Source organism: Gracilinanus agilis, chromosome 4 (genome assembly GCF_016433145.1).
Source record: "Gracilinanus agilis isolate LMUSP501 chromosome 4, AgileGrace, whole genome shotgun sequence".
Classification (NCBI taxonomy): Eukaryota; Metazoa; Chordata; class Mammalia; order Didelphimorphia; family Didelphidae; genus Gracilinanus; species Gracilinanus agilis.
Genome location: NC_058133.1, coordinates 142,456,280 through 142,482,416, shown reverse-complemented (window position 1 = coordinate 142,482,416; position 26,137 = coordinate 142,456,280).

The following is a 26,137-nucleotide window of genomic DNA, read 5'->3' as shown; positions in this document are numbered from 1 at the left end:
CATCCACCTCGAAGAAATTAGAAAGAAGACTCACCCTGCTCCACTGAGAAAAGATGTTGATATATCAAAAAAGGAAGAAATCAGGCATGAGGTATTTGGCTACTCAACAAATTCTGACACATTATACAAACTGCTTTTTAACATTGTGATATTTATTAAGAAATCTTCTAAATGTTTACTTAAAATCATCTTGAAGAAGAATCACTTACAGGGGTTAGGGAACTTTCTCAGACTATGTCTTTCCAAGTTAGAAATAGTTTGAGTATTAGACTAATGTTAAATGAAATGAAATCACTTCTGGAAGACAGCCTAAAAATGGAGAGTATAGTATTAATATTGTTTCTTTGTGCTGAGGGAGTTGGAATATACTTCCCTATTACCTTTTTTGGGCTATCACTATCCATTGAGGTTCATACAATTCATATTTATCACACAATCAGGACTCTAATGACTACTATCATCCTCTACTATTCTCTCCTTCCTACCTAAATGATTTTAGTGCCTAGTTTACAGTCTTTCTTTCCCCCCCAACCTCGGCCCTCATACAAGGGGACTTTAGCATATATATTGATATTTTCTCTTACCTCCAAATTTCTCAACTTTCTCATTTTCCGTGACTTCCTTCTTTACCCCACCTCAGCCATACACAGAGATAGATGTTCATAACCTTGAAATTGCCATCATTCACAAGTGTTCCACTTTCATATTCAAGAATTATGAAGTTTCTTAGTCTGATTATAATCTGGTATTCCAGATCTCTGCCTTCTATCCTCTAACCCTGTTCTTTATCCAAACTGGGATCTCTAATCTCACTAATTCTTAGTTCTTTACCAGACCATCATCCCTGCACTGGCTACTCTCTCTTCTCCATCTTGGCCCATTAGGGAACCAATTCAACTCTACACTCCTCTCTTATTCTGAGACTCTTGCCCTTATATCCTATTGAAGATCTTACCCTAACAAAGCCTCAGTTTGGGACTGTTCTCACCATCCCCTGCCTTTGCTCTTAAACATGTTACTGAATGGAGCTCTTGAAAATCATGAAATGTGCGAACTGGATCCATTCCAAATTTTCTAGTTACATAATCTCAACTGAGCCCTCATTGTGGCAAGGCAATACTTTTACATCTGCCTGATCAATATGCCAGGGCAGGTAGGTAGCACAATAGATAGAGCACTTGGCTTGGAATCAGGAAGACTCATCTTCCTGAGTTCAAAACTAGCCTCAGGCTCTTATTAACTGTGTGATGCTGAGCAAATTACTTACCTCTTTATGACTAAGTTCCTCATCTATAAAATGAGCTGGAGAAGGAAATGGCAAACCACCTCAATGATATCTCTAGTGGCTTCTCTGTGAAGAAAACCCCAAATAAGGTCAGGAAAAATTGGACAGGGCTTAAAAACCAACTCAACAACATCAATATACTATCCCAGTTGCCATAGTGACTTTTCCAAATTTCATTCATCTTCAAAATTCCCATGGCTCCTTTTTTTCTCTCTCCTCTCAGCTTTGTCTCATATGTTACCAAGGCCAAGCTATAAGGAACATGAGCCCTGTAGGGTTGGATCCAGAGGGATTCTGGATGTTGATGCCTACCTATTTCTTTTTTAACTCTTTCCCCTTTTTCCTTCCCATGAAGGGAAAAGAGGATCCCACAATTAGAAAATTTTCCTATAATTTTCCTATAATATAATTGGAAATAATATCAGTTCCTTATACATGGAGAATACCTATCCCTTACCCCAGTGATGGGCAAACTTTTTAAAGAGGGAGCCAAAGGAAAGGAAATACTCATCTGTCAGTCTATTTCTAAGGCAACTCTTTAGAAGTTTCATTGTATTGTATCCCACTCATTGTATTCGTCAGATTAGGAATAATGTCCCTCAGCCAGATAGAACATTTCAGGGGGCTGCATCTAGCCCACAGGCAATAGTTTGCCCATCACTGCCTTACCCTGTTAATGTGCTTTGTAATGCATTTCTCTTTGACTTCAGACACTTAGTAGCTGTATGATCCTGGGCAAATCACTTGACTTCTGTTTGCCTCTGTTTTCTCAACTATAAAATGAGAATATTAAGAGTACCCCACCTCGGGGCTGTTGTAAGGATCAAATAAGATAATATTTTGTAAAAGTTACATTATGTTTTGACTCAATATGAAAGTAATAAAAATGAGATTGTGGTCACCATTTATAAAATTTTAGCCCCTAAGTCGAAATGACTTATCAACTTTTATTTACAAGGTAGAGATAGTGAAAGTGGGAAATATAGGAAGGAGACAAAGCCTGGTGTAGCCTACCAGCCCTAAGTGCCACTCTGGTGAAGTCTGACTCAGCCCCAGACAGGGGCTTCCCCAAGTCCAGATCTCCACATGGTTTTCCCAGTAGTCCTCAGCCAGAAGTCCCAGTGGTGTCTTCAGCTGGAGTTCCACCAATATAGAATGACTCAAAGGAAAAGCATATCTTCAGCTCTACTCACCAATGCAGAATCCAAGGGAAGAGTCTCTCCAGAAGTCAAGGAAGGAATGGTCTCCAAGGAACCAGTCTCTCCAAAAACCAAGGAAGGTAAGAGAGGCCAGACCATGTTGGTCTCTTCTTTTATACCCCCTTTTCCACATCATTTCCTGTCTCTCTCCCTCTTCGCAGAAACCAATTGAAGTCTTTCAATTGGCCTAGCCCTTCCCAGGGCTAGGCAGTGTCCTTTGGAGGTGAGAGTTTTCTCTAGTAAGTGACTTGTAAACTCTCTTACTTAGTGTTTAGTGGGGGTACTTTAAATTTTTTATTTGATTAACTAAAAATAGACAAAGGGAGAGTTAATTTTATCTTCACAATTTGGAATTCAATTAATAGAGTACCTGCCATATAGAAGGCAGGTTATTCCTTCTTTTGTCCTTTTATAATAAAGTAGTATAAAGTGTCTCTACCCTATAAATCAAATGTCCCAATGTCCCTTGAAGGCACTAAGTATATAGAAGGGAAGCTTTGACTAGTTCTAAAAGATCTTAAAGAAACTGCCAATAACATGCATTTATATATAATGCTTCACAGTTACTAAACTCTGTACAATCCCTACTGGCCATTTCAGCTTTTTATTAGCATCTCCATGTATTTCTCCCAACCAGAGGGTACCAAGGGGAGAAAATGACTGTGGCTGGTGCAGCCTTGGGGGATTAGCATAAAGAGGACATAGCTACCAACTACTTGGTAAAACCAAGAACCTGCACACTTTTATGGAGATCACTTACCAGAGAGGCAACTAGGACAGGGCAGCTTATCAGACAGGGGTTATGCTGTCTTTCAGTTTTGAAGATCCCCCAATCTCTGTTGGTCTCCCTGATTCTGAGCATTTGCAGGTTGGCATAGGGAGCCTAGACAATGCTAGCAAGAGCAACTCCACCTGGGACATAGTGTAGAGTTGGCGATGCTCCAAAGCACAGGGCAGCGTCAGATAATGTTGGGGACATCTAAAAAGACCCTGGCTCTAGAATTCACCTGACAATGGGCGGGATAGTGACAGCTGCCTTTATCAATGCATTCAATGAAGTAGACCATTTTCTGACAGAGATTGGGGAGAGAATGAACAATCCTTTTCTTCCACCAACACATCCAGAGAATACTTGATCCTATGACAAATGTCAATTTGTGAGCTGAGTTGGGAGTTTAGATTGGCAACCTACTAGCTTCTTGGTAAGCTTTTATGTTGTATCTTTAAAATTCTGATTTCATGTGATAAATGTACTTTAAATGATAATGTAAGTATATTTTCCTCTATAAAGGGTGTGTTTTCCTTTTCAAACAAAATTGGGAAAGAAAAAAGAATCTTAATGGGAAATGGGGCATGAATTATATTTGGAGATTTTCCCAGAGCTTAAACTCTGGGTGGAGGGAAATGAGTTAATTTGTGGTATATTTATGAAAATTATATGCAGATGATTTTAAATTCAACATCCTAGGCCAAGCCAAAAGGAACATAGGCCATGTCGGTGGGAATCCAGAGGGATTCTGGGCATTGATGCCCACCTATCTCTCTTTCCCTCTTCCATGCCCATGAAAGGAACAGATACTTCTGCAATTATAGAAACTTCCTGTAATATAGGCAGAAATAACATCCTTATATGTGGAAAGTACCTAACCCCTACCCTCTCCATATGCTTTATTATTGCCTTGCTTTATTTTCAGAGCAACCATATAAAGTAGATAATTGTGGTAGTTTAAAAAAAACAAAACTCTAGTTTTCCTTGAGTAACTTTCTTTTCAATAGACTGTTTCAGCTTTACTCATATTCCCTCTTTGTGCCTAGGATCCTCAACTCTCCCCCTTTTCTGAAATTTCCCATGTTTAGCAGACACCTGAGTGTCCCATGCAACCTCTCTAATTGGTGCCTCCATAGTATAACAGAGGTAAGAAACTAATTAAACATGCCTGATCAAAACCTCATCTTGCCTATAAAAAACAGCTTTTTCTCTCTAAAAACAAAACAAAACAAAAAAAACGCTTTTTCTTCACAAGAGCATCTTTGCTATGTGGCACCATGATCATTTCTGCAAAAAAGTAGAAGGAAAGACAAAAAATGGCATGATATGAAAGCTAGGCTAGAAGAGTTATCTTTTACTAAATCACTGATCCTGTCCACCTCTTCAACCCCCTCCCCATACGTCACTGATATCCCAAATCCACAAAAATCTGCTTGTGTTTTTTCACTCTGATAAATGAGGTATATATGTGTCCTCCCTTATTCCCTTTCTCTGCTAACCTCCCAAATCCAACCATAGGTATCTTAAATTACCTTAAATCACTTAATATTTGCCAAGTAAGGGCGTATTGTTTTTAATGTTTACCACCTGGCCTATCCTTTTCACTAAATACTATGTCCAGAAAAACTCCCAAAAAACAAAACAAACAAACAAATAAATAAAACTGAGATGTACTGCAGCTGCTATTGTCTCCATTTCACAGATAAGAAAGTCAAAACTCAAAGAGGTGAAGAGATTTGTTCAAGGTCAATGAGTCAAAGATAAACCTCAAACTCTTCTTTTTCTGACTACCAACTGCAATGAATCTCCTCTTGTACCTGAGATTCTTAACCTGGGTCCATGAATTTGGCTTTGTATTTATGTTTGATTTTTATTTCTTTTTTATTTTAAGGAGTATATGGATAGGTGTCACCCATATAGTTTATGTGTATCCATAAGGATCTGTCTAAATAGGACTCATAGGGAAGCATGAATAAATATTTCTAGAATTTCCTTCCTCACCCTTCTTCAAGTAAGACTTTGATTCCTACCAGAAGAAGAGCAGGACATTTGTAGTAGTCAATAAAAAGAGAACAGGGGCCTCTTTGGCTGGTCTTTTTGTTCTCCCCAGTGATAGAGTACGGAGCTAGAATATCTATCCATCCCTTCAATATTGTTGGTCTAGGAATAATAATTTAGGTTTGAGCTTCTCTCCTGACCACAAGAGGAAGGAGGGCTCTAAGTTATACATCTCCTTGTAGTGGACTTGGGCCAAATTCAAGATATTCAAAAACCATACATAGAAAATAAATCCATTTATCCAAGCCTCTACTAAACAAAAGTAAAAGAAATTATACACATAAAAATATGCAAAACAATACAGGAATGAAAGAGTACTCCCAGTTGGGGTAAAATATTTATTATATTCAATAATCTGGGAAGAGATGGATGCCACCCTGACTGACAGGGATGGCAGTTGAGAGTTTGGAGTGTTCCTAGGTGCCATGAGCCAGGGGGAAATGTCAGTTAGCCCAACCCTATATATATACCCTCTGCCAGCTACATTGGAGGAGGTCTTTGGACTCAGAGGCTGAGGACTGGAGATCACAGATCTCTGCAAACCTTTGTGGTTCAATCTGGGCAGTGAGTGGCTGATTGAAGGGTGGTTGAAGGGTGGCCAGGAGGTCGAAGAAGAGGGTAGGAATAAGCCTGAATCTATTCCTGGCTAGACTGTGAGATCTAGTGAACCATCAACACTATTGTTGAAAGGGCTGAGAGAATAAAGACCATCAATATATTTGCAGCAATAACCTTCCCTATTCTTTGGCTTGGCTGTGGCCAGGTCTAGCCAGAGATAGCAAGAGGGTGAAAATCTCAAGCCTCCACCAGATTAATAGCCTCCAGTCCTGATTATTAATTAGTTAAATATATAATAGAACAATAGGGTTTCCAATCCCCAATCCTTGACATTGTTATCCTTTCCCTACCTATAGATAAAGAGTGTTCAATAACAAGTACCTTCCTGAGTGTTCTTTCTATCACTGCCCTTGGGAAGGGAGTCAAACACAGTCAGATCCTGAACATTATCCAAGGCTGATCAATAGCCCATTACCAATCTATCCAACCCCAGGTTGGGCCTGGAAAGGTTACCCATTTATCTAACCTCTCAAGGGTCCTTACTTGGGCAGCTGTTAAATGAATTTCTAACCCACCAAACCTGTTAGAAAGAAGGGGATAACTTGCAGCAGTAACCAGGATGATAGGAGTAGGTGTTCCTCCCACCAAATGCAGCTGAGGAGATCATAGACAGATACACATCATCACCATCATTATACATCTATATCTCTCTCTACACACATTATTTCTTTAACATATTTCAGTTTAACTAAGAAAGAGAGTCTCAGATCTTATCAAAGAGGAAATTTCCTAAAGTCTCTAGTGAAATTATCTGGGGATATTAATATGGTTGAGGTGCTGGCTCCTTTATATATTAGCTTCTTCCCAGAGTTTTTTACCCCTTTTAGGGTTCTCATATCTTCTCCCTCAAAGCTAGAAGCCAAAAGACCAAGTTTTATCTTCTCCTAAACCCTAGCCAACTCTATCATTGTTATCTAATTCCACCAAGATGAGAGTCTTAAGCAAAAGAGATTGTGCCATGGGTTACATTCTATTTTGATAAAGTGATATATAAAGTAGACTCTATATTTCATATAGAATATACACAATACATATAAGTTATAAGATGTAATTATATAATTTAATAGAAAGAATATCCTTTGTAATCTTACTACTTTATTTTATGTATTGAAAAACATTCTGAAGATATAAATAGGTTTCACCAGATTAACAAAGGAGTCTATGTGATTTAAAAAAAAATTTTTTTTAAGGTTAAGAAATCCTGTACTCTATGTTTGGTTTGATTTTTAGAAACTAGACTTTCTAAAGGGTTAATTATGAGTTTTGTTTTCAATTTGGATTCTGTCATAAAGAGAGAGATGAAAATTTGAAACAAACAGTAGTTTAAGTATATCTTATTTAAATCTAAAATAGCTTCATAGTATGATAGACTAAAGAAGCAGGAAAGCAACACACACAAGACTAGGAAAGCACAAGCAATCCAGAGAATGGCACAGAAAAACAAAAAGCAAATTAGGAAAAGTAATGGCCTTTAAACTTTCAATAAGGAATTTTTTTAATGTACTATTAACTAATTACTTTTGGCAGTGAAGGGGAATTGCACTCTGCCCTGCCTCTTTCCCTAAGCAATTATCACTTAAAATGACTGTTTGACTAAAACCCTGGAGACGTGATCGTCTACAAAATGGTGACCTAGCTGCTGAGCTAAGAGTAAAACCTCCCAGTTTGGGACAAAATGCCAATTCAAGTTCCTTTTTTCAGTAGTTCAGGTTGGATTTCAACACATTTGTTTTCCAGCTCCTCAAATTCATGCCTTCTGGGAGTCTCTCACTTATTCCCAATTTCTGGTAAAGGTTAGTGGTCTGCTTTATAGTTATGATCCCTGATAGGTTACCTGTTTCCTAAGTCCCTGCTGAAGGAGGAACTGAAGGACTGGACATTTTCATGGATTTGCTTGTTGGCTTATTCAGAATCAGTTCCAGTAATTTTAGCTTGAAATGTGTCAAAATCATATTCTGGGGTTTTTTTCCTGTTCAAAACCATCTTCTATCCACTCAGCACAAAATCCTGCCTTTTGGAGAGCTCCAGCTCATTTTCAAATTCTGTACTCACATGACTATCCTAGATACAGTTAGGGTTTGAGCAAACCTTTTAGAACTTATTTCAAAAATAACTTAGTTATTTCATATCTTAGTTTTCACCCACAAATGTTGGGCAATCATTTTTGGGCTAATCAACCTCACATTTTTATGCCCACCTGTAACTTTCCTAAAATTCTTCTCCTGGTTGGGTTTTACCTTCATATTGTTATGCTCAGCACTTTCTCAGATATATCTCTGGTTCTGCAAGGTTATTATTTCTGCAGATCTCACAGGGATTAAAATACCTAAATTTTTTTTTTGTATTTTCCCTTTTCATCTGATATTTTTAGGCTGGAAATGCTTTTCCTTCAATAATGAATCCAAGGTAGCAGTAGAAAACAACTAGGAAAGCAATTCTATTATAATCCCATTGTTCTATAAAGAAACTGGACCAAATTTCATTTTAACCACAATGATATCCAGACCGGAGGGAGACTCTTTGATTTATAGTCTTTTACAATTTTATCCATCTTTGGAATTCTAACCTTGTGTGAATAGAAACAGAAAAGACCAGAAACACTGAAAAGCTGAGACACGAGGACCCAGGTTTTCCTGATTGTGATGTTTAATTCAATTCATTCAATAAGCATTTATTTAAGTACCTACCATGTCTTGGGTAGTAGGGATATGAAGAAAAAAATGAAATGGTCTCTATCCCCATTTCCCAAAAATACTCATGTTCTACTGGAAATTAAAGAATATTAAATTTGGAAAACACCTTAGAGATTGGCAGGCTTAGGTCCTTCATTTTACAGATGAATGAATGAAAAATTACTGATTAAGCACCATGTGCCAAGCACTGTGCTAAGCAAAAGGAACAAAGGTGTTGGCAGAAAGATATAGGAGATTCTGAGGGACTTATGGAAAAGAACACTACCCACATTCAAAGGAAGAACTACAGGAGTGGAAACAGAAGAAAAACAACTGCTTGAACACATGGGTTGAGGCGGACATGATTGGGGATGTAGACTCAAAACTACCACACCAATGCAACTATCAACAATTTGGAAATAGGTCTTGATCAATGACACATGTTAAAACCAGTAGAAATATGCATCAGCCATGAGGGGGAGGGGAAGGAAGGGGAAAGTAAGAGCATGAATTATGTAACCATGTTAACTTTTCTAAAAAATAAGATATGAATAATAAAAAAAAAAAGAAAGAAAGATATGGGAGAAAGGATGGTTGAAGAGAAGGGAGTGATGGGAAAATTGAAGCCCAGAGATGTAAAGACTTTCCAAAGTTCACACAGTTAAGGAGGGAAGACCTAGGACCTAGATGTCTTTTTTTTTTCTTTTATAAGCTGATATCTGTATTTAGAGCAATATTCAATCAACCAATCAATCCATTAGCGCACCTGTGCTGGGCCCTATACAAAGTGAAGGCTAATAAGGACAATGAATTAAGTAATTCTTTCTCATAAAGAGCTTACATTGTAATGACTTTAGAGAAGTCTATATTGATAATACATGTATATACATATGTTAGGTATGTTGTTTATGTATATTTATATACACAAATATGCATATACATATACATTATAAGTATAAAAGGCATAGATAGAAGTATACAACCCAGTAAATATAAGGTAGTTTGGGAGAGAAGACAGTAGAAGTAGAAGCAATCAAGAAAGTCTTCTTGCCAAAAGTAATGCTTGAACTGTATCTTAAAGAAAAAGAAGGACAATATGAGACAAAAGTAAGGAGGGAGTGCAGTCCAGGCATGGGAGACAGCTGATGCAAAGGCTTGGAAATGGAAAATGGAATGTTTTGTGTGAGGAACAAAGAAGAGGCCAATTTGGCCAGATGGTAGATAGGTCTGTAAGGTTCTATAAGGCTTTAAAAACTAAACAGAGGGGCATCTAGGTGACTCAGTGGATAGAGAGTCAGGCCTGGAATGAGATGTCTTGGGTTCAAATCTAAACCTCAGATATTCTAGGACCCAGATGTCTTGACAACCCTAAAAGCACTTTTTCTACTATATCACTTTTTGAAAAATAAACTCCCATTGCAATTTTCTTCCTGACATTATGATCATTTTCAATGGCCTTTCTATAAAACTTCAAAGGTTTGTAAGGTTTTTCACTCATATCATTTGATTCTCTCAATATCCATGAGAGATAAGTGCTATAATCATTTTATAGGCAGGGAAACCAAGGCTCAGAAGGGTTAAATGGCTTGTCTTGAATTATATAGGTAGTATCTGAGGTGGGATTCAGATGTCAATCTTTTTTATTTAAAGTCCAGCACTGAATCCATTATGTACTTTCTAGACAATAAACTAGATTTTCCATAGCAACTAAATTGGTCCCAGGTAATGAGATGAAACAGGTGCTAAAGACATGGCCATTCTCTTTTCAGAGCAGTAAGATTCTGCTCCTTCTGTATAGTTTACTTATGTAGCACTGACCAAAGCAGGCAGCCTTGTTTTTAACACATCCACTCAACAAAGTATCTAATCAATTAGAATGCCAATTCAATTTACATAGATGGATAGCTCACATAAACACTATAAACATTTTTAAGGAAGCCAAAACAAACTTCAAGGTAATAGAAGAAATTAAATGAACACCAGAGATCATCCATCTTCTTCCCCACTTCTCCCATGACCAGCAACTATAAATGTTTATCTAACCAGTACTAGTAGTTATTTGGACAATTTATGGATATCCAGTTTATAGTTCAAAGATTGCTCAGAATAGGGCTATTTTTCTTTAAAGGAATAGTTTTTTTTTTTCCTTTTACTGTGTGCATTTGAGAAATTTGAGTGCAATGTGTTACTGGCAAATCCTATTTGAAAAATAAATAAACAAAAATACCTCACAAGAACTCTTCCAGCTTGTGAACTCTGGTGAAGATGTTATGTGGGTAATTTGAGGAAAGGTGTGTGGTATAAGGGAATTTGAAAGGAGGATGTTGGAGATTTTCTAAGTGGGTAATCTCGGTTACAGGTACGCTGGGATTAAAGGAGATTCAGGGTATAATAGGACTGAAGTCAGGAGTATAACACAGAAGGGAAACAGAGATCTTCAGGGAGAAGAGAAATTAAACTAAACAGACAAACACAGCAGGCTTACAGACTGGGACTTAGACTCAAACACAAGCTGAGGGAAATAGACTAGACCGACATTAACAAACTGGCTTTAGTTAATTTCACAGGAAGGGACTTGTTTTGAAGTAACACCTTCCTTCAAGATGGATGCCCCAGCTTCCCTCTAAGCCCAGAGTATGTTGTTTCTTTCCCTCTTCTTCCCTCTTGATAACTAACAGACAAATTATACTAATAGGGCTGTTGAAACACAAAAGGGTTTATTTTCTTTGAAGGATGTTTTTTAGGAAGGTGGATCAAAGGAAAGCCCTATCAGTTGTCTCAGGAACCTCAGGTGAGGGAAGGGAAGCAAAGATGGAGTCTGAGTAAGGACCTGCCTTTAAACTCAGCTTTACAAAGTGCTATTGCTATCTAAAGGGAATAAATGATGACTGACTAACTATAACTAATGCTGTCAATTAGGTAACCCTTCACAGATTTAACTCCTCTCTAATTACTCTCCTTATTAACTCCACAGACATATAAGGTAAGGAAGGGAAGGCAGGGATGGTATTAGGAAAGGAAGATATAAAGGGTTTATCTAAAATAATAATTTCTTAAGTAAATATGTCAAAGCTAGGCTAAATTTCAATATTAAAGCTAGGTAATCAAGGCAGCTCAGCTGATTGACAACCTCCCTCCACGGAAGATCCACTCAACTGCCCCTTTTCCTCAAGATTCCAAACCCGTAACAGCTTTTGGAACTCAGCCAAAGCTAGAAAAAACTATATCACCCCAATTCTGTATACTACAAATATCTGCTGTGGTTTAGTAGGTTGTGTCAGACTCTTTGTGATCCCTTTTTGGGGTTTTCTTTTCTTTTTTAAAAATTTATTTATTTAATTGATTTAGAATATTTTCCATGGTTACATGATTCATATTCCTTCCCTCGCCTCCTCTCTCCCCACTCCCATAGTCAACAAGCAATTCCATTGGGTTTTACATGTATCATTGATCAAGACCTATTTCCAAATTATTAATATTTACAAAAGTATGATCATTTAGAGTTTACATCCCCAATCATATCACCATCAAACTATGTGATCAAGCAAATGTGTTTCTTCTGTGTTTCTACTCCCATAGTTCTTTCTTGATGTGGATAGCATTCTTTCTCATAAGTCTTGAGATTTTCTTGGCAAAAGATATTGGAGTGGTTTGCTATTTCCTTCTCTAGCTCATTTATAGATGAGGAACTGAGGAAAACATGGTTAAAAGACTGGACCAGGATCACACAGCTAAGAAGTACCTGAAGCCAGATTTGGCCTCACATCTTCCAGATCCGAGATCCAGCACTCCTTCCTTTTCATTACATAGCTGCCCATAGAGAATTCTAGGTATTTAATACCTAGAACACTGCAAATAACAATGATGCTTACTTAAATGCTCAACTGCCATAAATCAATAAAATGACCAATTAAATAGGATTATAAATTATAAATAGGATAAATTAATGTTATTTCTTGGTTTATATGGTTTTAACTTTTAGAATGGCATCAAGACATGGTAGATAGTAAGCTGGACATTCAGCCTGGAAAGACGTAGAGTCAAGACATGCCTGGGGCACATACTAGCTGGGCAAATCACTTAACTTCTCAGTGTTCTAGATTATTCTCTGAATTATGAGGAAGGTGCCAGCCTAGACTGATAGAGGAAGTATCCTCATCTAAAAATTCCCTATACTAATGAAATCATTGGTATAATCCTTATTCCCATCCCACTAGGTTTTTTGTTTTTTTTTAACAAGTGTGTAAAGACCTTGTGGATTCATTTTCATCTGCATTTGTTCTTCTCAGAAAAGTGATATGAGAAAATTTAATATACACTGGAAGAATAAAAATAGGGGAAGTAAAGATTCTTTAGAATAATTTTTATTACATCTCACAAACGTTTTTTTTTTCCTATCCAAAGATGCTTCTGAGGTTATATTGAATGTCAGACTTTGGCCAAAATGATTCCCTGAATGGATCCAGAAAGTCCAACCTATCCCAGCAAAAACTTATATCTCACACCATATAAAATAACAATTACTAATTCCAATAAGAAACTGAAGTATATAATTTCTTCCACCCTAAAACTACGTTGAAAAGTAACTTGAAGTACATGGGCAATCAGGAAGAGGGTCCATGTCATAGGCAGCACTCATGGCCAAATAAACTGACAGCTTCCTCATGCTAATCAAAGATTGGTCAGGAACAAAAATCATCTCCTCAGTTCTGTATCTAGAACCAGAAAAAAGTAAGAAATCCTCACAAGAAAGTCTCATGAAGTAAGAAACCTATACCAAGAGGCTTAGGAACCAATAAGAGTATCAGCATCTAGTCGGTATGACAATGCTGAAACCAGGATACTGACCTTTGAGGTGCCATGGAGAGCAATGAAAACTGAGCACCTGGAACCTCAAAGATGTGGGTGTTGAAGAGGGGATAACTCTGGGAGATGGAGGCCTGCTCAGGAGTCAATGTGACTTGAATTAAGACAAAGCAGAGATAAATACCCCACCCAAAAGCATAGGGGGCAGACCTTGACACAAAGCCACATTTCAGTAATATAGGCCAAGGGGTAATAAGTAAACTGAAGAAGAAAGTGACTACCATAAAGGAATTCTCAAATCCAGGATATTTGTACCAAGTGCAATCTCTAGAAAGGGATGGGAAAATTGGAACTAAAATATGCTTGAGACATCCATAATTTCTGGCAGTGTGAGCCTATGTATCTGTATGCACATGACCACATTTATTCAAAAGCATCAGAAGTAGGAATCACACCATCTTGCTATTAATATTATGCTTTTAACTAGGGAACTAGACTCAGAAATGGAGGGAGGATTCAGTTAGTTGTTCGTTCAACCAGAATAATAGAGTTGTGCATTTAGCATGAAAATAAGATATCTTCAGTATCCGTTATTTAGTGCCAGAGTGACACAAATCTTTCTATGCTCTCCAGTGTAGACATGTAGTGCCCTTGCAAACGTCCAACTATTTACAGCTGCTCTGGAAATATATTCCATGATTCATTAACTCAATCAACTCACTGAACTTCTACTCTAATGTCTCACTGGGGTGTGTGGGGGTGATTGGATTTTCAAAGGTTATACTATCAGAATCCAAATGATGGCTAGTCTTACTAACCTACAAAGTCCTGAGTTTATTGTCCTCAAAGACGAGATTCACTAAGTGTGAGGATGCTTTCCAGGTGGTGAATTGTTTTTTGGTCATGGACAATTATGAAGGTGATCTACTAATTCACTGAAGTATGGTAGTCTGTGTCAATAAAGGGTATCAACCCAGATGAAATAATAGGGCAATCAGTTTGGTTGAGATCCTCAAAGTCATGTCACATTTGGATCAAGTGAAGGAACTATTGATGTCAAAGAGAAAAGAAGGTACTTGTAATATTGACTATTCCATCTCCCACTGCCTGAGAGCAAGATATGTTAGGCATCACAATCTCCTGCAAGGAGATTTAATCTTCTCTTCAGTCTAGTGAGGTACTAAGGAGGGGTACTTAAGTACTTGAGTTAGAGTTAACTCAAGATAGACAATAAAGAATTCTCTTTCACAGAACAGAGTACCTCCACATTAGGAGATCTGGATATGGGTAGGCAAGCCCTACAACACACATTATAGCTTTTTTCAAGTGTTAGTTTGCTCATTTATAAAATCAGGGAGATAAAATTTGCAATAACTACCTCAACAGGCATGGAATATAGAAGATTGTATTAGATGTCTACTTGTCCCAGAAGGCAAAAGTAGGAACAATGGGTAAAAGTAGCAGAGGCAGAATTGGACATAATAGAAGGAAAAACTTCTTAACAATTACAGAGATCTAATATGGATGTGTTTTCTTGAAAGGTAGGAGGTTCCTCCCTCACTAGAGATCTTCAAGCAACAGTTGAATGACCCTTTGTCAGGAATGTTAGAGAGAAAATTATTGTTTAGGTAGTAGTTAAATTAATGGTCCCCAAGATCTCTTACAACTGCAAGATTATGTGGGTAATTCAGGGAAAAGAGCTTTCAGTTTGGAGTTAGAGGACACAAGTTCAAATTATTCCTCTTCCACTGTCCTTTGTAGCCTTAGGCAAGTCCCACATCCTCTCTGAATCTCAGTTTCTTCATCTGTACAACAAGAGGGTTAGACCAGATGGCTGACAAGAGCCCTTCTAGCTCTACATCTGTGTTCCTTTCATCTAAATACAAATTTGTTCCAATAAATCAACAAACATTTAATAAGAGCTCACTATATTCCAGGCACTCTGCTCTGTGCTGGATCTATGATAGGGATAGGAACCAGGAACTAGACCTTTGATTTTATTAGCATGGAGAGCTCACTGGTGTAAAAACTTCCTCTACCAGTTCAGGTTGCCACCTTCTCTGCAACTTAATACCTTAGAGCAGGGGTCTGCAACATATGGCTCTCGAGCCATATCTGGCTCCACCTGCCAACCGACCAGTCTGGGCAGAGCCCCAGGATGTGCCCCAGGGGGCCCTTCAGCCCCCACCCCATATTCCAGCACCTTCCCCCTCCATCCTCCTCCTTCTACAGGCATTTATGGCTCTCACAACCAAAAAGGTTGCCAACCCCTGCCTTAGAGAATGGGTTAGGGCAGTGATGGGCAAACTTTAAAGAGGGGGCCAAAGGAAAGGAAAGGCTCATCTGTCAGTCTGTTTCCAAGGCAACTCTTTAGAAGTTTCATTGTATTATATCCTACTCATTGTATTCATCAAATTAGGAATAATGTCGAGGGGCCAGATAGAACATTTCAGGGGGCCGAATCTGGTTCACAGGCTATAGTTTGCTCATCACTAGCATTGAGATGCTGAATAACTTTTTAAGGGTCATACAGTCAATATTCATCAGAGGTAAGACTTGAAGCAAGGTTCTTCTTGATCCCTATTCACAATGTCACATTGCCTTTCCACTTGTTGTGGCTACAAAGACAAAATTGAAACAGGAGTGAAACAAGATCCATCCTGATTCTCCATTATACAAGCCAAACAGAATATCAAAAGGAAGAACTTGTAAGTATGATTCTCAAAGTGCTATATATATATATATATATATATATATATATATATAAACCCTTACCTTCTGCCTTGGAACCAATACTATGTATTGGTTCCAAGGCAGAAGAGTGGTAAGGGCTAGGCCATGGGGGTTAAATGATTTGCCCAGGGTCACACAGCTAGGAAGTATCTGAGGTCAGATTTGAACCCAGACCTCCCATATCTGGGTCTGGCTTTCTAGCTACCTAGCTGCCCCCTGCTTTTTATATTTAAAGGAAATGTCAATAGCACAAAAGTTCTACTTTGCATAGAACCTGGGTTTCTCCTAAACAATTTTTTTAGCCCTTCATTATCTTTTTTTTAATTCTTACCTTCTCTCTTAGAATAGATGTTGAGTATCATTTCCAAGACAGCAGACTGGTAAGGGGCTAAGCAACTGTGTTTACGTGACTTGCCCACAGCTAGGAAGTGTCTGGTTCCAGATTTGAACCCAGAACTTCCCATCTCCAGTCCTAGTTCTCTATCCACTGAGCCACCCACCTACCCTCCTTCATTACCTTTCCAGGCAAGTATTTAATGTGCATTCTCTCCATGTTACTCAGCATCATGAAGACAAAGTACTTTATAATCCACCAGAGCATCATGCCATTGGAAGATTGACCTTATAGCTGGTCAAACTGGAGTGAGGTTTCTTTGTGGTTGGGGCATTAACACACTGCAGAAGATTTAACCTGTTAACATTATTGCTAAGTTAATGTTGCAAGACAGATTGGCCATCATATCCCAGTTGGTTAATCAAATTCTTCTCACACTCTCTGCTGCTCCAGGCTTATTAAGGATGCTCTGGGAATTTCTCACTTACCAATTATTGAGTAAACCTGAAGTTTACTTTGATATATATGAAGCCCCCTGCAGTCTTGATGTTCTGAACATCCAAGCAACTCTGAAGGCTGTGTCCTTTTCCTGATCTTATTTCAAGTTTATTATCTTATCCCCATACATACATTCTTTCTGAACCTTAAACACCACTGGCAGCCCATTAGAGCCAGTACCTAACTGCTTTCGGCGTTCAGCTTCACAACAGCCTGTCAAGTAGCACAGTGGGACTACACTGCTTCCTTCCCTTCTCTTTGACAGCTGGTCTAAAATATTTTCTCAGATCTTAATTCTGAAGGGAGTGTGTGAATTCTTCTTCCTCCCAGTGCTCTGAAACTACTTACGCCCCAATCAATATAATGAGTAAAAAAAAAAAAAAAATGAGGGCCAAACAGACCAGAGAGCATCAGTTTGTGTTTCTGAAGACGTCACTTCTCAATTAGGTTCAGACTCTAAGTAACTAGATAAACTTGGACAAACTGTAAACTCTCTTGGCCTCAGTCTCTCCATCCAAAATAATACTTCACTTTTATTTACAGATTTTGGAGTGCTTTCTCCCCTACAACCTTTTGAGTTAGGTAGGACAAGTATTATTTTCAGTAACTGCTTTACAAATGAAGCTAATACCTTCGTTTGTAAAGCAATAAGTGATCATTCTTGGATCTATATCCATCAATAATAATTGGATAAAACTCAAATGAGGAAACAATATAGCAAGAATGCCAATTCAGTGTTCTTTTCACTATGCTGTAATGCCCTCTCTAAAATGAAATGGATTCCTAAAGTTTCTTCCACTTCTGACATTCTCAGCTCTTATTCCAGTGCATGTACAAAGTTGTCCCTGTGGTCCATGCTCAGTCAGATGACCTTTACAAAGCGAGTCAGTCAACGAACATTTATTAAGTGCCTGCTGTGTAGCAGGCATTTAGCTCTAGGATACAAAAAAAAAAAGGCAAAATACAATGTCTGTCTTTCAAAGAGAAGACAACATGCAAACAACTATGGATGCACGAGATACGTACAGGATGAACCAAAAATAATCAAAAGAGGAAAGGCACTTGCATCAAAGCAGTATTGGGAAAGGCCTCAACTCCAGAAGGCAGGTAGTTTATTATTATCCTCATTTTACAAATTAGGAAATTGGAGTTGAGATGGGCTGACAAACCCAAGGTCACACATATAGTAAGTGGTAAAAATGCTTGAAAAATAAGGTAGAACTTGAACTCATATCTTTGAATTCCAATTCCAATACTCTTTTGACTCTACTCTATTGCTAATCTAGAAGGGAAAGACTGCAAGATGACATAGGAAGGGGTAATTTAGGCTCCCTCCAATCAATAAGAAAGGAACTCATCAATGTATCTAAAACAGTAACAAAAAAGACAAGAATTGTTGCAAGGTAATTCCTATAGAATAAAGTAGCAAAAGATTGACTATCTTCTTCATGCACTGCTTCTAGCATTCCCCACTGACAGCCCCAAAACACTGGCCTAGGACACCAAGCTATAATTGATGGCTGCAATTTTAAATACTTCATAAAGTGGGGTCAAAGACCTCTGAGGAAGGTGAAACTATTACTCTGCTAAAAATGAAGCAACTCCAAAAATCTTCAAACTAGTTCAAAAGACAGCAAGGCCAAGTCTAAAGCTAAAGGATTTGGAGTCAGAGAACTGGGGTTCAAATTCTAGTTATACCACTTCTACCTGTGAATCCTTAGGTAAATGATTTAATCTCCCAGGGTCTCAGTTACCTTGTGTGTACAATGGATGTGGGATAAAGGGGAAGATAGTAGGTTAAATTCAGTTCAATTAATATTTATTAAGTCCTCACTGTGTCCTATACACTGTGCTAAGCTCTAGGGAGAAAAATAATCCTGGTCCTCAAGAGGCTTACAATCTATTGGGGGAAGACAACACATAAGAGGAAGATGATGGAAGGGAGATAGCAGAGTGGTGGCAAGATACTGGGAGGAGCAGTTTTGTTCAGTGGAATTGAGTGGAGTGAACTGCAAAGTAGTCCAGGTTCTGCCTTCTTAGAAAGGAAGGCTTTGGAGTAGAGTCTAGTGGTCTATCCTCTAGCCTTCAATCAGAGAGAAGGAAGAGGAGGGGAGGGAATTGGGAAGGTATTAAGAATATCCAAGGTTTAAACACCATGATAAGGAGATTTCTGGTGACCATCTTATCCTAGGAGAGACATTTTGTACCACTGAGTTGAGACCAAACACAGCTGAAGATGTTGAGTCCAGAATTCAGGTTCTGCTCCCTATAAAGGAAGGCTTTGGATGGAGTGACCATAGATGACCTCTAAGGTCTCATCTAGATTTAAATCTATACTCTTAAGATTCTGTGAACAATGCAAGAATTAAACTAAGCTATTTTTTAAAGGGCAAAGATTTGGACTGAAATTAGAGATATTAATGAAGAAATTGATAAAAACCAACAAGAAAATAGAGCATTTATTTTTAATGACACAAAAAACACTCTTAAAAAGCAGATAATCTGAAAAATAAAATGATATAACTGGAACCAAAAAATTCAGAGGCCTAAGGAAAATTAGCTGAAAAAAAATCAAGACAACACAGTTTGAGGATCACTTGCAAACTCCACAAACCAAGGAAATTGAGTTCAAAAAAGGGTATCCCAGAATATAATCCAAGGATAATATTTTCAGTAAATTAAGAAAAAACTGAACAGTACATTTAAAGAAATCATACAGGAAAACTGCCTAAAAGTTTTGGAAACAAATAGCAGCATACAGTTTGAGAGACTCCACAGACCACCAATAAAGAGAAACTCTCAAAGAAATGTCATAAGCCACACTATGCTTTTATGGAAAAAAATATGCTAAGGGTAGCTAGATAGCACCATAGATAGAGAGCCAGGCCTAACAATGGGAAATCCTGGGTTCAAATCTGACCTCAGATATATTCTAGTTGTATGAACGTGGACAAATTACTTAACCCCAATTGCCTAGCCATTGCCCTTCTTCTGTCTTAGAACTCAGAAAGTAAGAGTTTATTTTAAAAGAAAGATTAAATCTCATGCTTTGGACTATAATAGTTCATTAATTTATCCAACAGAAATGCTAAACAAAGTATACTAGGTAATAGCATGATGTTATGATATTATGTTCATTGAAATATACCTGGAGTCTGACAAAAGAATGGGAACTCAGCTTCAGAGCTGCTAGTGAGAAGAACTCTGAGACCTTTTAAGTGGGGTACAAGCTTTTGTAGTTTTTGTTTTGCCTATATAGGCGTGATTTTGTCTAGAAGTGACTCAGCACAGTGAGTCAGTGAGTAAAAGTAAGGAGCAAAATAGAATTAGGTAGTTAATGATGAAGTAAATTTACAAATAAATTCTTTCTGCCATCACAGATTATTCTCTAGGCTTTCTGGAAGTTCATCTTAGCTACAGAATAAAAAGAACTCAATGGTAGAAAACAAAAATAAAGCAAAATGAGAAAAGCAGACTTATCTCACCTGGTAACCATCCAAAAACCCTTTTCTCAGGACCCCAAGAAGGTCCTGTGAGATTATGCCAGGAAAACCTCTGAGGAATGGTAAAAATAAAATGATGGTTTGGGGGAATACTTCAACCCAAAGATTCCAAGATCCTCCTGGAGATTAATTCCTCTCACCTGAATCTTAGTTTTGGCTGAAGTTCAATAAAACAAGAGACAAGGCTAGAAAAAAAAAAATAAAAATTTAAGTAGCATCAGCCCATAAGCCTTTAGCAGGAAGCTAGTATCTCCAAAAGAGAGGGAGAGGCACAAAATTGCAGGAAGCAAAAAGAGCCTCTCAGTTGAGGTTGCTCAGCCACTTTATTTGGGAGCTTAAATAATAGGGATTAGATTTCAAGTGATTAGTAATCAAATTATTCATCAAAGTGAGTAATGGGGGCAGCTGGTATGCTACTGTGCAGTGGATAGAGTGTGGACCTAAAGTCAGGAAGACTCATCTTCCTGAGTTCAAATCTGGCCTCAGACACTTACTAAATGTGTGACCCTGGGCAGGTCACTTAACCCTGTTTGCCTCAGTTTCCTCTTCTATAAAGTGAACTAGAGAAGGAAATGGCAAACCACTTTAGTATCTTTGCCAAGAAAACCTTAAATGGAGTTATGAAGAAATCACACAACTAAAACATCTTAGCAACAATCAAGTGATTGGGGTTGGGAGGAGGGCAGGGATTGTCTTAACCTTGTGAATAACTTTTTAAAAAATTTTTATCTTTATTTTATTCCAATAACAAATTTACATATGTTTTCTAAAGTTATATGATTTATGTTGTCTCCCTCCCCTCTTCCCTGTCCACACCCAGCATTGACAAGCATATTCTACTGGATTATATATGTTATTATCATGCAAAACACATTTCCTCATTATTTATTTTTATAAGAGTGCTCTTATAAATCCAAAATCATATACCCAAATAAACAAGTGATAAATCATATGTTTTCATTTGCATTTCTACTCCAACAGTTCTTTCTCTGGAGGTGGATGGCATTCTTGGTCATAAGTCCCCCAGAATTGTCCTGCATCATTATATTGCTGTTAGTGGCAAAGTGTGTCACATTTGATCATCCCACAATATTTCAGTCAATGTGTATAATGTTCTCCTGGTTCTGTTTATGTGATTCTGCATCAGTTCATGTAGGTCTTTCCAGTTCTTTCTGAAATCATGCTGTTCATCATTCCTTAGTGCACAATAGTATTACATCACCATCATATACCACAATTTGTTCAGTAATTCTCCAAATAAGGGTCTTGAGTTTACAATTCTTGGCCACCACAAAAAGCGCAGCTATAAATATTTTTGTACAAACTGTTCCTTCCCCCCACCCTTTTTTTTTTTAATCTCTTTGGAATACAGACTATGCTGGATCAAAAACTATACATTCTTTTATAGCCCTTTGGGCATAATTCCAAATTGCCTTCCAGAATGGTTGAATCAATATTGTGACTAACTTGTAATGTTCTCAATATGTAAGGTTTGCTGAAAGGAGAAATTTACCTGTACCACCTTATATAGCTGGTATTAAATCTTGAGACTGCACAGGGACAGAAGCCCTCTATAATAGTAGAGACCATCAAATAGACAGAGTCAATAAGCTTATTCTGTTACTGAGTAAAATATAAACTGGAGGTCTATATATTTGTTGTTGTTGTTGTTCAGTTGTGTTTGACTTTTCTTATGACCCCATTTGGGGAGTTTTCTTGGCAAATTGCCAAAACAGCCATTGAATGGCAAACCATTAAAGTGGTTTGCCATTTCCTTCTCAAGCTCCTTTTATAGATGAGGAAACTGAGGCAAGCAGGATTAAGTGATTTCCCTAGGGTCACACATCTAGTAAGTGACTTGAACTTAGGGAGATGAGTCTTCCTGACTCCAGGTTTGGTACTCTATCCACTGAGACATCTAGTTGTCTGTCTATATATATATAGTCCTTTAGTTCCCTTTTTTCCTGTCCTTCATGAAAGAATGGGTTTATCCTGTTGTTGAATAACTAAATAAATAAGGTTGATTCACACAATTCTTTAGCTCCTTTTCTTTGACTTCTAATGTTACTTTTTTTCTGGAGAGAAGCTCTTTTCCTACCAGGTTTTCTGCATTTCCTCTACTATACAAGTAGTTCAAGTCCATCTTTTCTAGTCACCCTAATAAAAACAGAAAATGCCAGTGGCATGGCACTGGGTCTGCTCATACAAAGTCCCCTTCTTCTCCAAAGGAGTGATTCTGAGTCAAAAGGGTGCTGTTTATTAAAACAAGTGAAGTTCTTCTAAGAGTGAATTTGGTCAATCAATCCACAAGTGTTTGATAAATTCTTATTATTTCCATACACTGTGTGAAGGCAGGGAGTATGGGAGATGGGAAGATGAAAAGAAAGATAAAATCATAGACCCTGCTCTCAGGAAGCTAACAGTCTAATGAGAGACACAGCATGCAAACAAGTCTATAGTATATGATAAATACCATATAAATAGGAGATAATCTCAGAGGAAAGCTTGGTGTATAACCCAAAGTTCCTGCCAGGTATAAACAAAAAGCTGGATTGATCCCAAAGGTTAGCACTGAAGAAATTGAGAGGATTAAGACAGCAAAGGGTTAATTGTGACACTTGTGTGAACTACATTGACTTCATCTTGTGATTCAATCATAGGTCTAGTCCAACTTCTATCTTGTGAGGAAATTTTATTCAGTTGTGGGAATTTGGAGGAATCCTCCCTGCACTGTTTGAACCTAGCCCTGTGTGGTTAGGGAACTAGACCACCTCTATCTGCTGCTGAGACACCATTAACTAAGGACCTAAATTGGCTGACCAGAAACCTAGTCAGACCCAAAGATTGGAACAAAGAGTTTTCTCACAGTTGCATGTCTCGAACAACCCATATGTCTTACCTGAAAACTGGTCCTGTACTGATCAGTCAATTATTGTTTCCATGTTCCTTTGATTATTTATAGATATTGGGGGGGAGGACACCTCTTTTTTTGAATTCAGGGAATTAATTGCACCTGTTTGTTTTCCCCTCCCAATATTTCTTTTATTTAGAAATCACATCACCTAATGTATTGTTTCAATTTAATTCATTGACCTTATTTGATTGTTTTTAATGTATAAAAATGTATCTCCCTCTGTATTAAGGCTATAAGCTGAGGAAGGGGTCTGTTCCCAGTTTATTGGGCGATTGGCATGTATTGTTTAATAAATTGATATGCTTGAAAGATTGAACTTTTGTTTCTTTGGTCATTTCATTTTTCACTCCTAAACAGCAACTCAGGCCGAATAGTGACAAAATTTCGAAAACAGAGAAATTGCCCTCAAGCAAATAATATTGAACAATATAAACTCTGTTCATGGACAGACACATTTTTATCCATGGAATAGCTCTTCAGGCTTCCAGTTAAATAAGCTTGTCTTAATATAATGCTTGTAGGTATACAGAACCCTCAACAAAGAGTCTCAGGGTCACAAATCCAGAGCTGAAGGGGACCTCCTCAGAAATCGTATAGTCCAATTCCCTCTGAGAAACTTGCCCAAGATCACACAGGGTAATAAGTAGCAAAAAGGAAATTTGAACCCAGATCCTCTGACTCCAGTTTCAGCCACAATTGTACCATGCTGCATAAAACCTCATTTGATCCTCACAACAACCCTTTGAGGAAGGGATTATCATTAACTTCATTTTATAGAGGAGGTGACTAAAGTTTAAAAAATATCAAATGACTTGCTTAGGGACACACAAAGCAATACAAATCTGGGGCAGAATTCAAACTCAGGGCTTGCTGATTGCAGACCAGTATTCTAACCACTCCACCATGTTGCCTTTCAGTACCACTCATAGCATTCTAAATAATTCCCTTTCCATCTTCCTAATCCCAAACCAAAATCAACCTCTATAACTTCGTGGAAACTCTCCCAAAATCCACAGAAGAGAGTGAATAATCTCAATCTTAAAAAATACCTGAGTACAAAGTTACATATCTATTCCTTCTCTCTGCTTCCCAAGGGGTTTGGAACTTGGGTTTCTAACCCTTTATTTCTCTGTAATGTTTTCTGCACTATACAGACTTGACCTAATTATGTTCATAATGCCTCTCTTTAAAGTAATTGGGAAGGATGTGTGTGTGTGTGTCTGTGTGTGTCTGTGTGTCTGTGTTATTTTCAGGCAAATCAGGGCTAATAATACCAGTAATATGGCCGTGACACCTCAAGGATGCTTTCTCTTATGGCAGAATGCACTTGGACCATCAGTCATGAAGTTCAAAGATGGCTAGAAACTTTAGTTGAGTTGCAATGAACACCTTTGTGCAGGACATGCTTTACAGTTCTTTGCTTGGTGACATATTGACATTTGCTCCGAACAAAATAATGGTTTCTCAGGCAAGAGTTAAAAAGAAGCTGTGGGGGCAGAGGTGGCCCTTATTTGTTGCTAAAAGATTCATAAGGTTTTTAGAGCCATATTCCTAAATGTTAAATTGCAACTCCAGTAATTCCTTGTTAGGATTTCACTAGGATTCCCTTAGGAAGAGGTGTGATCCTGCACAGCAATAGTTTTTGCATCTTCCAGAGAAACCCTAATGATGATCAAAAATTTTAAGAATGTTCCCTCCTTTCCTCCCTCCTCAGCCCTCCACCACCCCCTAAGTAGCCCCTCCATACACACACACACACACACACACACACACACACACACACACACACACACACACACACACACTTTAAGCCACCACCAGTCCTTTAAATCCTCACGTTTGGTTTGCTAGAGAATGTCACAAGTTATAAATTAGCAGTAACAGACTTCATTGGGCAAGCAAGTGGAGTTCATTAATTAGTGTTACTAATGAGTGTGGGATATAAGCAGCTCTCTGTCAGACTGCTGTATTCCCTCCCCCTCTTTCCCATTCTGCCACTCCAGACAGATATTCAGGATTACCTCTCCCTGTGTCCTCCAGATCATCTCTACTCATCTATACTAAGCTGAGATAGAGTTACAAAGAGGGAAAGCAGAGATAGGAATGACCAGTGCCCAGAAAGTAGGGTCAAGAGCCCAAGAGTTTGACTTGGGCATCAGAAATCGACAAAAAGTTGGAAAAATAGACAAGGAAGTTTGGTTCTAGGCTTTATAAATTAGGATCTCTTTCTAATAATAGACTGCATTTATTTAGATCTTTAAATAAATTATCTTTTTTGAGCCTGATTTAAACTATGTGAGATAGGTGCTATTATTAACCTCATTTTACAGATAAGGAAATTGAAGCTTTTAGAGAAGTAAAATGAATTGTCCAAAGTGAGTTGGCTGTTAGGTACCTAAGACAGATTTTGAATCCAAGACATTCCCAATTTTCGAAGATGAGGTCACAAACTTTGGAGTAGGAGAGTCCCTAGAGATCGTTTTGTCTAAATCTTTTATTTCACAGAAGAGAATGAAGGTCTAGAAAGGTTCATTGCATTGCCCAGGGTCATGCGGGTATCTAAACAGTTGAGCAGGGATTTGAATTCTGTTCTTCTAGCTCCAAATCCAGCATTCTTTCCATTGTGCCATTTTGTATATGTTGTCCAACATTCCCTAGATGATGAACCTTGTTCTACCTATGATGTCTGTTCCTTTCTGCCTTAGCAGATTGCCCTGAATTCTTGATCTTCTATCTGACTAAGTTGAT